Here is a 14287-nt window from a genome sequence, read left to right as displayed (position 1 = left end):
CATGCCAAGTTACTGGCCAGTTAACTTAGGCATGAGGATGGAGCCGAGTCTCTGTCAGATGTGCATCCAATGCTCTTGGAGGGTAGTAGCAGAACCAGACTCAAAGTTCTCAGTTTCTAGAGTCCAATCTTGTCAGAATTTATTCCTATGCCAGTCTATGGGAATTGCTTCATCATGCTGTTGCTGAATCAATCAGCAGATGGCACATTCCTGATGACTCCGTGCTGCCAGATGTTATCTTGTTCTTTGGTTCTCCCATCCTTGAGGCTGTTGGGTGGATTCCAGTCTGCCCCCCAGGGGTCATCTGGTTGTCTCCACTCTGCATATTCTTTGGCTGATTGATACTGAACTCCTAGGCTGGCACCTCCCTGATCATTCAATTATTATCTACATCAAGCATCCATCCACATACATCCTCTATCTCTATTTTAATCACAATTGTTAACAAAGTGAGATAAATACAACAAAAGGGTGGGGAGTCTCTGTGTGCTGTTTCTGTTGTTACAAAGTATCCCTTTGAGTCTCTCTCTGTTTTAGGATGTACTAACACAATTAGCAGCTTGCAAGTTTCACACAGAGGGAGAGAAACAGTAACCCAAAAAAACCCAAACCAAGAGACCTCTTAATTAGTAATGCCCTGGAATTTAAACTATGGGGAATCAAACTTACTCGTGATTTTAATACAGAACTTCTTTAATATGATCCAGCACTTTTTATAGCCTTCCAATAGTAGTGGCTACGTAATTTATCTAAAACCTAACAAGATATAAGAAAAAGTTGATAAATTAATCTAAGGGATTACAAGACAGCATTGCCTGTGACAGGAGACTGGACTGGAATGACCCAGGAGGTCCATTCTAGTCACAAATCCAAGAGATGTTTAAAGGCATCCTTTAAAATTTGGAAGTCAAATTCTACTGAGGAAACTAGAAATGAGCATAAACTCTGGCAAGGCAAGTTTTAAAGTATAATCGGGCAAGCCAAAGAATTGGGGGGCAGGGGGAAAGCCCCTAGCAAACCTCCCAAATTAAATACATCAGAAGCAGGAAGTCTGCCAAAAAATCAGTGATCAAGGCACTAAAGGAGCACCCACTGTGGAGAAGCTAAATGGAGTCTTTACATCAGTCTTCACTGCAGAGGATGTGAGGGAGATTACCACACCTGTATCATTCTTCTTAGGTGACAAATCTGAGGAACTGTCTCAGATTGAGGTGTCAATAGAGTAAGTTTTGGAACAAAATGATAAGTCATCAGGACCAGATGGTATTCACCCATGAGTTCTGAAGGAACTCAAATGTGAAATTACAGAACTAACTATGGTATGTAACCTATTACTTAAACCAGCTTCTGTACCAGATGACTGGAGGATAGCTAATGTGATGCCAATTTTTTTTAAAAAAAAATAAGGTTCCAGAGCTGATCCTGGCAATTACAGGCCAGTAAGCTTAATTTCAGTACCAGGCAAACTGGTTGAAACTATAGCAAAGAACAGAATTTTTAGACACCTAGATAAAAATGATCTGTTGGGGAAGAGTCAATACTGCTTCTGTAAAGGGAAATTGTGCCTCTCCAATCTATTAGTATTCTTTGAGGGATCAACAAACGTGTGGACAAGGGTGATCCAGATATAGTGTACTTGGACTTTCAAAATATAGAAAAGTAAATACTGGTGTCCCCCAAGGGTCTGTACTGGGACCAGTGCTGTTCAACATTTATAAATTATCTGGAAAACAGTGAGGTGGCAAAATTTGCAGCCAATACAATATTGTCCAAGATAGTTAAGTCCAAAGCTGACTGCTAACAGTTACAAAGGGATCTCTCAAAATTGGGTGACTGGGCAACAAAATGCCAGATGAATTTCAATGTTTATAAATGCAAAATAATGCACATTTGAAAACATAATCCCAACTCTCTCTATATATAATGATGGTATCTAAACTGTGATCTCAAGAAAGATCTTGGAGTCATTGTGGATAGTTCTATGAAAACATCCTCTCAGTGTGCAGTACCATTCAAAAAAGCTAACTGAATGTTAGGAACCATTAGGAAAGGGCTAGATAATGACAGAACATATCATAATGTGTGGTGGGGTGTACACTGAGCAACAAAGGGCAAAGGATTTATTTTGGTCTCAGCCAGCCCCACCCGCCACACCTGCAGCAAATGCTCCATCTACTGGAGGCATTAAAAGACAGGGAATTGGGTCATTTGGGTGGAAGAGCTGGAGGTGAGCAGACCTACACCCCACAGATCTAGCAGCACAGAGCAGAGGGAAGCCTAAAGGCTCTGACACAGCTGCCCAAAGGGGCCTAACCCAGAGACAATCCGCAAGGGAAGTATAATGTGGACCCTGGACACTGGTAACCCCTACTTACTTATTTTGGTTTGAATTTCCTCACCAGGGGAAAGCCTTGGACTAAGCTCACCCTGGGTGGGGGGTGAGGGAGACAAAGAGGCCCAGGGAGGATGGGAGAGTTGCCAGACCACTAGTAGCCCAAAGGGTCTTAAGTGGGAGTCCAGCAGACTGGGAGGGCCTTGGCTCCCCTCCCCACACTCCCCTTGGAAGTCAGGGGTTGCAGCTGTGACCACTAGGCCACGCTTCCCAGCTGGACCCCGAGTGAGAACCATTACATAATATCACTACATAAATCCATGATAGCCCACACCTTGAACAGTGCAGGCAGTTCTCATCACCCCATCTCAAAAAAGGTATATTAGAATTGGAAAAGGTACAGAGAAGGGCAACAAATGATTAGGGATATGTAACTGCTTCCATATGAGGAGAGATTAATAAGACTGGAACTTTTCCAACTGGAAAACAGATGACTAAGGAGGGACATGAAGGAGGTCTGCAAAATCACAAATAGTGTGAAAAAGTGTGTGTGGGGGGGGAAGTGCTATTTACTCCTTCACATAACACAAGAACTGGGTTCACCCAATGAAACTAATAGGCAGCAGGTTTAAAACAAGCAAAAGGAAGTACTACTTTGCATAGTCAACCTGTAGAACTCACTGCCAAGGGATGTTGTGAAGGTTAAACTGTAATGGGATTAAAAAAAAAAAAATAGATAAGTTCATGGAGGATAGGTCCATCAGTGTCTATTAGCCAAGATGATTTGGGATGCAACCCCATGCTCTTTGTGTCCCTAAGCCTCTGACAGTCAGAGGCTAGATGAACCATTGGTCTGACCAATTATGGCCATTCTTTTGTTCCTACATATTTACTTCATTTGTGTAAAAAGCTTTTTTTCTTGCTCAACATACCTAAGGAATAAAAATCTTTTTTTTCCTTTGTTTCACTCTGAAAATCAGTATTTAAATGTCATAAAGCACTGATTCCAGTCTTTTTGTTCTTGTGATGTGAAATATATGACATAAAATTTAGTATGACTTGTAATGTGAGGTTGCACCTGAAGTACTGAACAAAGAAACATTTATGGGTTTTTAAACAAAAGGAGCAATCAGCTTCCAAAAGTAATTTCAGGAGAAATGTATTCATAATGTTGATATGTCCTGCCTATACAGTTTCAAGACTGGGATTGGCCTCGGAACATCTTGGGTATGTCTACACTACAGCTGGGAGAGAGCCTCCTAATCTGGATAGAGAGACTCACAGTAGTGGGATTTGAGCTAGCACACTAAACACTGCAGTGTTGATGTTGGAGATCTACCAGAGACTTGGACTAGGCACCTGACTTTAGACCCCAGGGACTGGGCAGTCTGCAGATCCTGAACTACCACCTCAGCCATAAGTCCATATGTGTGAGCCTGTCTACCTGCCTAGGACACTTGCTCAAAACTGCAGTGTAGACATATATACCTTTTGCAGTTTGCCTACTCCTCATGTAGCCAATTATTTTATTTAATCATTTTAATAGGATTTATTGTTCTGGTTAATTATAATTAATGTGATGGATAGGTTTAAGTAGGCTAGGATCATAGGAATATAAGGTTGATACTTGGCTTATAGGCCTAACATGCACTCACTCATAAGTGAGTAAGTCATTAACACAAGGCCTACAGGCTGAGGCCTGTAAGATTGCAATTTAGGCATATTAGGCCTCAGGCCCAAGCAGGGTCTACATAGCAGGTGACCCAGGAGTAACCCTGTACCAGTGAAGTTAGAAGATTACTGTAAAGAATATGCCAGTGGATGAAGTTTGGGGAAAATATGCTACAATGTACACCTCTAGACTGCAAGACTGTAACATCATGGGAAATTCTGCTGTCACTGTTTACCATTGGACTTGTTTACATAGTTCCGCTTATTCTCATCAGTATCTAAGAACAACCTATGAAAAGTGGAGCACCCCAAAAATGTATGGGGTATGGAAGTACAGATAAGGAAAAAGGGATTGGAACCCTCATGCAGATGCATAAGGTGGGGTCATCACACAAGATAAATTAGGTTTTCTGGTGCAGATAGTGAGGGAAGATCCCATCAGGAGATCTCCACCTGTTGAGAGAGCCACCTGACTCTGATATCTTTGGGGATATGAGTGAGTACACTTCTCCCTCAGATTTTGTGTATGTATTAATTACATTGATTATCTGCTTAGGGAACCTTATGATACAGGCAAAACTACTTACTTGTAGCTGTGTTTGTGGTCACTGCATTCATTCTTCTACAGGCTTCAGACCTAAGGAAATCCCTCTGGGTAACTCTCCTCCTGCTGATTCTAAAACTGTAGCAGCACAGGAAATGGACTTACTCACTAGGGTTACTGTGGTTTAACACAGAACTATTAATTACTATATTAATTCAACCTAAATATAGGCTACACTAATAACTGTCATGAATAGTAAGACTCTACATTAAGAGTAGGATGAAAATCTACAGTGTTAGAATTATGCAAAACTGTCATACTAACTATATTAGCCTGAAAGCTAGCCTGAAAGCTGCTTTGCATGAGGAAAGTCCCATGTAAGTGAATAGGGCTCCATGCAGGCACAAGAGTCCTGCCCACACAGAGGATCTCAATGGATCAGGGCCATTGACACTTACGGTTTTACTGGAAGCACATTGATAACCAAAGTCAATATTTCTTCATTAATACCCTGGACACTTCTACATGAAATGTCAACCAGTCAGAGTATTGGTCTGTATTGCCTGTGCACTTAATCGTCTTTGTTTTTCCAGTGATTGGGAACAGTTAAACCTGTCACCGTTTCCACTAGTTTTGTGGAAATGAAGATACAAAACCCAGTATTTCAGCTAAAAGAGAATCAGGGTAGCAGATATGAATAGTACTCTTAGACATATGGTACCAGATTTTTCAGAACAAAAAAGCACCCCCCCCCATTATTACAAGTGTTAACATGAATCTCATTCTCCCCCAGAAAAAACTGCTGAAAATATTTCACAGTGAAGTATTACAATTTAAATATATTACATAAATTAAAACTGAGAACATTGGTTTACTCAGAGAATGGGTGTTTTATATTGACACAGTAACACTGTCATCTTTGATTTGTTGGAGTCATTTGTCACTGGAGAATGAGGGAGTTGTGTGCATTGTTTTTATAAATACATATGCCCCTCAGTTAATCTGTGTGATTTTTATCCTGCCTGAGTGCATAAAGGTAAATCAAAGGAGGCTGTAAGGGAGAAAGCAAGCAGGACCCCAAACAATGATTCATAGATTCTAAGGCTAGAAGAGACTAGTCTGATCATCAGGTCTGACCTCTTGCATAGCACAGGCCATGAACTTCTCCAAAATATTTCTCAGAGCATAACTGTTGGGGGGAGGGGGGAAGATCAACTTGATTTAAAAATTGCTAGTGATGGAGGAATCCACCATGACGCTTGGTAAATTGTTCCAATGGTTAATTCTCTCACTGTTTCCAATCTGAATTTGTCTGGCTTCAACTTTCAGCTAGTGGAACATGTTATAACATTCTCTGCTAGACTGAAGAGCCCATTTTTAAATATGTTCCCCATATACGTGCTTACAGACTGTAAGCAAGTCACCCCTTAACTTTCTTTTTTGTTAAGCTGGATAGACTGAAGGAGCTCCATCAACCAATATATATGTAACCAATTTCTTTATTCATTTATTGTGTGTTTTGTGGTGATAGGATTATAGAAGTATAAGACTGATCAGTAGTTAGAAGAGATAAATATGTATTAGGTATTTAAGTGGGGAGGGCTGAAATGCAAGGCCGACAGGCTGAGGCTTGTAAGATTTTTAGCTTAGTCATTTTAGGCCTTAGAATTAAGAAATGCTGGACATAAATAAGGGACTGAAGAATAATCGAATACCATAAGATTACAGGAAACGATGTGCCAAGAGGTAGTATTATACAACAAAAAATTGGCTGTAAAATTAATTTTAGATCACAAAATGCTCTACAGGCACATTTCCCCACCCCCCAACACATGCCTTAACCACAGGATACAGGTTGTGCATCAACACTAATGAGAATAAAAGGCACTATACACAACCTATAGGAAATGGGGTACACCAATATTCTTGGGGAATACAGTACAAATAAGGAAAAGGAGGATTGATATTTTCATGCACATGCACAGGGTATAGTCAGAATCACATTATAAAAAGAGTCTGCCCAGACTGGGAAAATTGAACTTCCTAGAAGAAACTCTTGCAGGAACCATTCTTCTACTCATGATCAATCCATGAGAGACCCATCAAACCCTAACACTAGGTAAGAAGATGTGAGTCTGACTGTAGCTATAATTTGTGTGTGGATACATGTAGGATTTATCTATGCTCAGATATTCATAACTTTGTTAACATTAATAAAATTGATACAAGATATTGGACATTGTTCTTGTGAATGTTTGTGTTACTTTTCTTGGTCTTCATGTATTCCTAGAAGTTCTAGATCTGAAACAAGAGGCAGAGATAACTCTGAGCTTTAAACTGTAGCCACCAGAGCCAAATCCACAGTGGGGTAATACAACATCGCTAAATTCACTTTAAATATAAAAAAAGGGGGAGGGACAGCTCAGTGGTTTGAGCATTGGCCTGCTAAACCCAGGGTTGTGAGCTCAGTCCTTGAGGGAGCCATTTAGGGGATCTGGGTCAAAAATTGGGGATTGGTCCTGCTTTGAGCAGGGGGTTGGACTAGATGACCTCCTGAGGTCCCTTCCAACCCTGATATTCTATGAATAGAAAACATGCCATATGTTGTCTAATCATTTTCATGGCTCTTCTGTGAACCATCTCCAATTTATCAACATCCTTCCTGACTTTGACACCAGAACAACACAGTATTCCAGCAGGCAAATACAGACACAAAATAATTTCACTACTCCTATTCAATATCCTCCTGTTAATTCATCAAGAATCACATTAGCTCTTTTGACTACAGCATCACATTGGGATATCCTGTTTAGCTGAATATCCCCCAGGACCCTCAAATCTTTTTTTTTTCCAGAGTCACAGGACGGGGGGAACTCTATCCTGGGAAATAGTAAGTATGGCCTCCGTTCTTTGTTCCCAGATGGCTACTTTTCTTTGTAGCCATATTAAAATGTATATTGTTTGCTTGCACCCAGTTTACCAAGCAATCCAGATCACTTTGAATCAGTGACCTGTTCTCTTCATTAGTTAATACTCCTCCAATGTTTGTGTCATCTGCAAACTTTCAGTAATGAGTTTGTCGTCTTTCAGGTAATTAATAAAATGTTAAATGGCATAGGGCCAAGAACCAATCCCTGTGGGACCCCACCAGAAACACACACTCAATGATGATTCTCTGTTTAGAGTTACGTTTTGAGACTTATGTGTTAACCAGTTTTAAATCTATTTAATGTGTACCATGTTAATTTTATACCTTTCTATTTGTTTTAATCAAAATGTCACATGGTACAAAGTCAAAGGCCTCACAGAAGTCTAAATATTACATCAATACTATTACCTTTATGACCAAACTTGTAATTTAATTAAAAAAAAGATTAGTGATAGGTTCTATTTTCCATAAAGCAATGTTGATTTTCGTTGATTTTCATTAATTACATTACCCTAATTTTGTTAATTATTAATCAAGTGTTATATCAGCCACACCATTCTTACCTAGGATCGATGTCAAGTGACAGACCTATAATTACCCAGGTCAACCTGATTACCCTTTTAAAAAATTGGCACATTAGCTTTCTTTAAGTCTTCTGGAATTTTCCCAGTGCTTGAAAATCAGTGTTATTGTCCAGTGAGCAGCTCAGCCAGCTCTTTTAGAACTCTTGGATGTAAGTTTTCTGGACCTGCTGATTTAAAGATGTTTAATTTTAGTAGCTTCTGTTTGGCATCCTTCAGTGGAATGAAATAGTGTTATAACTGTATGATAAGAGTATACCATCTTTTTTCCCCAAATATAGAACAAATATTTATTGAGCACTACTGCCTCTTCCAGCAATGCTCCATTCTCATGTACATTGGTCAAACTAGACAGTCTCTATGTAAAAGAATAAATGGACACAAATCAGATGTCAAGGATTATAACATTCTTAAACCAGTTGGAGAACACTTCAATCTCTCTGGTCACGCGATTACAGACATGAAAGTTGCGATATTACAACAAAAAACTTCAAAACCAGACTCCAGCGAGAGACTGTTGAATTGGAATTCATTTGCAAATTGGATACAATTAACTTAGGCTTGAATAGAGACTGGGAGTGGCTAAGTCATTATGCAAGGTAACCTATTTCCCCTTGTTTTTTCCAAGCCCCCCTCCCCCCCCCCCCGGACGTTCTTGTTTAACCCTGGATTTGTGCTGGAAATGGCCCATCTTGATTATCATACACATTGTAAGGAGAGTGATCACTTTAGATAAGCTATTACCAGCAGAAGAGTGGGGTGGGGGGAGAGAGAACCTTTTGTAGTGGTAAACACCCATTTTTTTTCATGCTTTGTGTGTAGAAAAAGATCTTCTATACTTTCCACAGTATGCATCCAATGAAGTGAGCTGTAGCTCACGAAAGCTTATGCTCAAATAAATTGGTTAGTCTCTAAGGTGTCACAAGTGCTCCTTTTTTCTTTTTGCGAATACGGACTAACACGGCTGTTACTCTGAAACCTGCCTCTTCTACACTATTATTGATAATTCTACTATTTCCATGTAGTAATGGACCAATAGCATTGCCAGGATTCTTTTTGTTCCTAATATTTTTTAAAAGCTGCTTATTTTCTTTAGCTCTGTTGGCCATAGATTTCTCCTTGGCTTCCCTTAGGAATTGTAGAAAATTGATAACTTCTGATTTATATTCACTACAATCAACTTCCCCTTTCTTCCATTTGTTTTGTGTATATATATCTTTTTTTTTTACAGCTGCCTTCTCTTCCACTCTACCAAAGAGGTTTTTTAACTAGCATAGCCACCTTTCTCAATTGAGGGACTCTGGGGTTTGGGACATTTAGTACAGTGTTCTTAAATGATTCTCAAGTATCATTCACATTTTTCCAATTAAGTTCTTCATCCCATCTGATTTGGCTCATAATTGTTTTCAGCTTTGTGAAATTGGCCCTGTGAAAGTACTAAGTATACATATATATATTACTTGTGTGGACTCTTTTCTGCTTGAATATTAAAGTCATGATCACTTGTACTTAAGCTACCATTAACTTTTAGTTGTGTGATCAGTGCCTATCTGTTAGGGGAATTCTTTATTAGACCTTTTCCTATCTTGGCTGTAACACTTTTTGAGTTAAGAAATTGTCATCTATAATGTTTAGAAATTCCAAGGATGTCTTAGTACTGGCAGCATGAAACGTCCAGCATGCCGTCCAAATTGCAGTCTGATTAACGATCAGAGTGTTGCTTCCTACACATTATAGATAGGGTGTAAAGAGGTGGTCATCCTGTTCCCTAGTGTTAGTTGTTGGTGTCTGCTACAGACCACCTAGTATCCCATCTTGTTCTTTACCTGTTTGAGTCACTGATAACTCGGAAGAAAATGATCTTAAATACTTATGGATCAGGTTCTTAATAGATAATGTCATTTTTGACATAGAATGCCACTCTCCTTCCCCTTTTGCCCAATAGTGGAGGATTTAATGATGGAGATAAGATGCTTTCACTGGTAATACTAAGTGTCCTTGGGAAAAATTAAGTGGGAAACACCCCCTCGTCTAGTGTCCACCAGACTGGCAAAGCTTACTGCTCCTGGCTGAACATAGAATCAAAAGTTAAATATTTTAAAGATGTTAGCATAGGCTACTCCTGGGGGAATTCTGCATACTATTTTAAAAATTTGCAAAATTCCATGTTTTATTTATCAAAATAAAGCAATATAATCATGCTGGTTTCAATTATTTTGGTAATTTATTTAAATTACAGTACAATGAATGGAGAATGAGAATGGGGAGCATTAGAGAAAATTCCCAACCCCCATTGACTAATAGTAATGTATCTAGGTTTGACCCTTTATTTCCAGTTATTAGTCAACCAATATATGCAGTCATATGCTCAGTGTTACATCGTAGGAACTGAAGAGCAAGTGAGGGCTAGGGAATCAAACTCATAATTTATGTTGGCTAATAACCATCTCCTGAAAGGTCAATAGCAAACAGTTCATGGAGCACATTTTGATAGAACTGTACTAAATTTATGGACTGAAAAAAAATACTAATTACAAAAGCACCATAAGCACCACACTGTCCTTTACACCACTCTGGCGATGTAAAAGAGCCTTAGAACTTTCACACCTGTTTTATACTCCTGGGGGAATTCACAAAGACAATGGGAAAAATTTACTCAGCCAGCAGGCTGCTACATTCTGCTCTTCCTCAGGGGACCGAGCCTGTCTCACACCTACCTCTTCAAAAACACCCCGATGCCCTGCCCCTCCATGCAGAGCATGTTGCAATAGCAAGCAAGAAAGACAGAGTGTGTGTGTGTGTGTGTGTGTGTGTGTGTCTCTCTCTCTCACTTGCACCCCTCCCAGTAATGATTTAAATCTCTATTGACTGCTCCAGGTGCCCAAACTGACCTGCCTTTGCTGCTGGGGAGGGGCACTTGACCATTCTTGTGGCTTCCCTTTGCTTCCCCATCAGAATTCATTTTTCTGCAGGGAAACAAAGAAATCTGCAGGGGATATGAATTCTGTGCATGCGCAGTGATGCAGAATTCCTCCATGAGTAATAGGCAGGAAGGACTGGGGAGTGAGTGAGTTGGTGGCATGTGGACAGACAACACTGGGAGAGAGAGAGAGTCACAGAGTTTGCTGCAAGAAGGCAGTTTTTCTCTCCCAGCCAGAGATGGAGTTAGCTGGACTGAAGGAAAGGTGTATGAAGGAAAGGAATATGCATATAGTCCTTCTTGGTTTTATCTTTTGCTCTGCATGCTATGTACCTTTGGGTGAATAAATAACGCTTTGTTTTGAAGAAGCTGTTTTTGAGTCCCATTAATTGGTCACAGGGTCTCAGAGAAAAAAGGCATAGTGGTGCCAAACCCATTTGGGCCTGTCAGGTTAACACAGCTGGAAAATAGGGGCCGAAACTTGGAGATCAAGTCTCAGAGTGGTTGGACTGTGTGGTTCCACCCTTGAGAGAGGTAGAGGAAGCCAGGCCTGTCATCTGAAGGGTGCACTAGACAGACAAAATGGGTGTAAAGTGCAGCTGCCCCTGTAACCATGGCAGTCTAATTCTTCAGGTTTTTAAAGCATAGCTATACTGTGCAGTTCATAAACAGAAATATGTGAAGATAAAGCCATTGGAGATGTGAATGCTTTTCTTTTGCTTGTTGCTTTTGCTGTTGCATTTTATTGTTCTTTCTGGGATTTTATTTTGTTTGTTTACTTCTTATGTGTTCTAAGATGCTCACTCTCTTTATATGGAATATGGGACATGGGAAGACAAGCTCAGAGTCACTTTAATGAAAAAGAATAAGAAAGCTGACCTTAATTTGCAACAATACAGAATGACAAAATCCCTTTTATTTTCAAGGCTGCATATATTGTTGGAGAATAGGGACTTTATGAAGTTGCTTATTGTATAGCTCTGTGCTATAAGTACTGAAAACTCATTCCTCTAAGCTTGAAAAGTTTGTGCCTTTGTTTTCTCCTATAAAGAGTTTTGACTGTATGTTTTTAGCATAGGGAAATCTTTTCTTTATGTTAAAGGATTTTAAAAGTTCTTTTCAGGAGGAAAAAAGCTTAGCATAAATGTGGCTTTATACTGAAAGATTAAAAAAAATCTGAAAATCATTTCGGTTTTTCCAAAAATTCATTTTCATTCCAAAAATTCAGAGAAGACCAGATATATTTATGTAATGCAAGTTCTGCAGCAGTTCTCAGCACATTAAAAAAAACCAAACAAACCTGAAGGTAAATCCCATTCACAGTGCAGTGAACAGGTATTTAGCCATGTAACGCCCATCAACCTTAATAAGAGCTCTATTGGCTAAATCCCCACACGCTACTTGGAAAATTTACCCCTCAATATAATTCCAGTAAAACTGAATTAATTCAGGTTGTCTAATGATGAGAACTACACATCAAGGAATTCTGTAAACAAAATAATTGGAATACCAATTTGCTTTTCTCCTTGAACTGATAAATTGCTTCCTATTTACACATACTATCAGTTACTAGATACTTATTCTTTCAATACTTTTTCCTTCTGAATTACTTATTTGTATAGCAGCATAAAAATGCTAATATTAAAAAAAAATCCCTGATCCTAATGGTTAGGAACAATTTAATATCAAGGCCTTATTGTCCAGCTCTGCTTGAGGAATGACCGGAGGCTCTGGATGTAGTTTAATTAGGCCAAAAGCTTTATTCTTAACCTTCTGGGAGTACAGATAACAGTGTACAGTGTAGGTAATTCCATGATCATTTTCATATATACCTGGGGAGGTGTCTATCAGCCCTCCCTCTTACCCCATTTTGGACCCCAGCCAATCCATACTAGGACCTTACCATCTCACCCTCCCCCAATGAGGGGGACTGTAAAGCAGGGTGTTGGTTCCCTGATGTGCCAGTCATCGGAGCCCCTTGAACTCCCATCTACTCCTTTAACAAATACCTCCTTCAAAGTCTTTATCAATCCATTTTATGAGACCACTATATCCATTCCCTTTGGAGTTCCTGCACTGGACATCTGCCACAAGGATGTGCCAGCAATTAGCTTGGCTGGGTTCCCAGACATCTCCTAATGCCCCCTTTAATAGTGGCCAAAAATGTGTCAGTTCCCAAGTCTGAAGAGCTGGGTTCTTTATTGGCCCACGACTAGGTAGAATTTACAGTATTAGCATCAGTAAAAACCTAGATTGTGGTTTTTTTTTTTTCAGTGCAAAACTATTTATTTGAAAGAATCACGGACAGGTGGCAAAAAGGTTACACAATGCTTCTTCCTAATGAGCCCTAATTCCACAAGCATAAACCCTCAGTAACTATGCTGGCCCTACACGGTATCCTGATTGGCAAACAAAGCAGGTATAGCTACCAGTTCGAGATGAAGGCCTACATTTTTCTTCTTCTTCTCAAGCATTTAGTCTGTTAAATATCCTCCAGGGCAGGGTGCTGGCTACCCTGAAACCCTCAAGCTCAATAGTCCCTCAAAAGTCCCTCGTAGCCGGGTTGGCTACCCTGAGGCTTTTTATCTTACAGCATCACCGGTCTCATTAGATGTTAATTGGGATAGGGCGAAAGCATATGATGTTCTCCAGTACTTATATTCTTTTCCTCAAAGGAGTCACATTTCCCTGAAATATGCCCTGTTGGCGTTTCATAACTTGTTTTTCTGATTAATATTTTTGTAAGGGACAACAAGAACAGACTGAAGGCCATGGCCATAGTTCTTCCAGATCAGCACAAATACACACAGAGACCTCACGTAAACATTCATAATACATAGTTGTGTCAGCATCCAAGTGCAATTTCAGCACTGTCAGTAAATTTCCATCCAACCTGTCTGATGCTAAGAGAACCTTGCTCCCAGAATACTCAAGCAAATTAAGACTTACCAAGCTTTACTAGACTCATATTAACCACAGTAGTTCGTAATAATTCAGCACCATCCCAACACCATCCTTCCTAGGTAATTCTGGTGCCCCACATGCTATGTCTGACTCTGAAACTACTTGCCCCAGCAACTGCAATGAATTGGGCCACTTCCCTATTCACATACATTCTAGCCTTGTTGACCCAAGGAGGCTTCCCAACTTCCCACCACACTCTCCATTGCAGCATGTCTGACCACACAATTTTTACTTTTGGGAAAAATCCAAGATTTTCCCCAAGTCCCTCTTAGCTCTATGCATTAAGTCTACCCCTTTACATGTTCCCAAATAATTTTCCCCAAGCTGAACCACAGTTATATCTGGT

Source organism: Eretmochelys imbricata, chromosome 3, assembly GCF_965152235.1.
Source record: "Eretmochelys imbricata isolate rEreImb1 chromosome 3, rEreImb1.hap1, whole genome shotgun sequence".
Taxonomy (NCBI): Eukaryota; Metazoa; Chordata; order Testudines; family Cheloniidae; genus Eretmochelys; species Eretmochelys imbricata.
Note: the sequence above shows the minus strand (reverse complement) of the source record.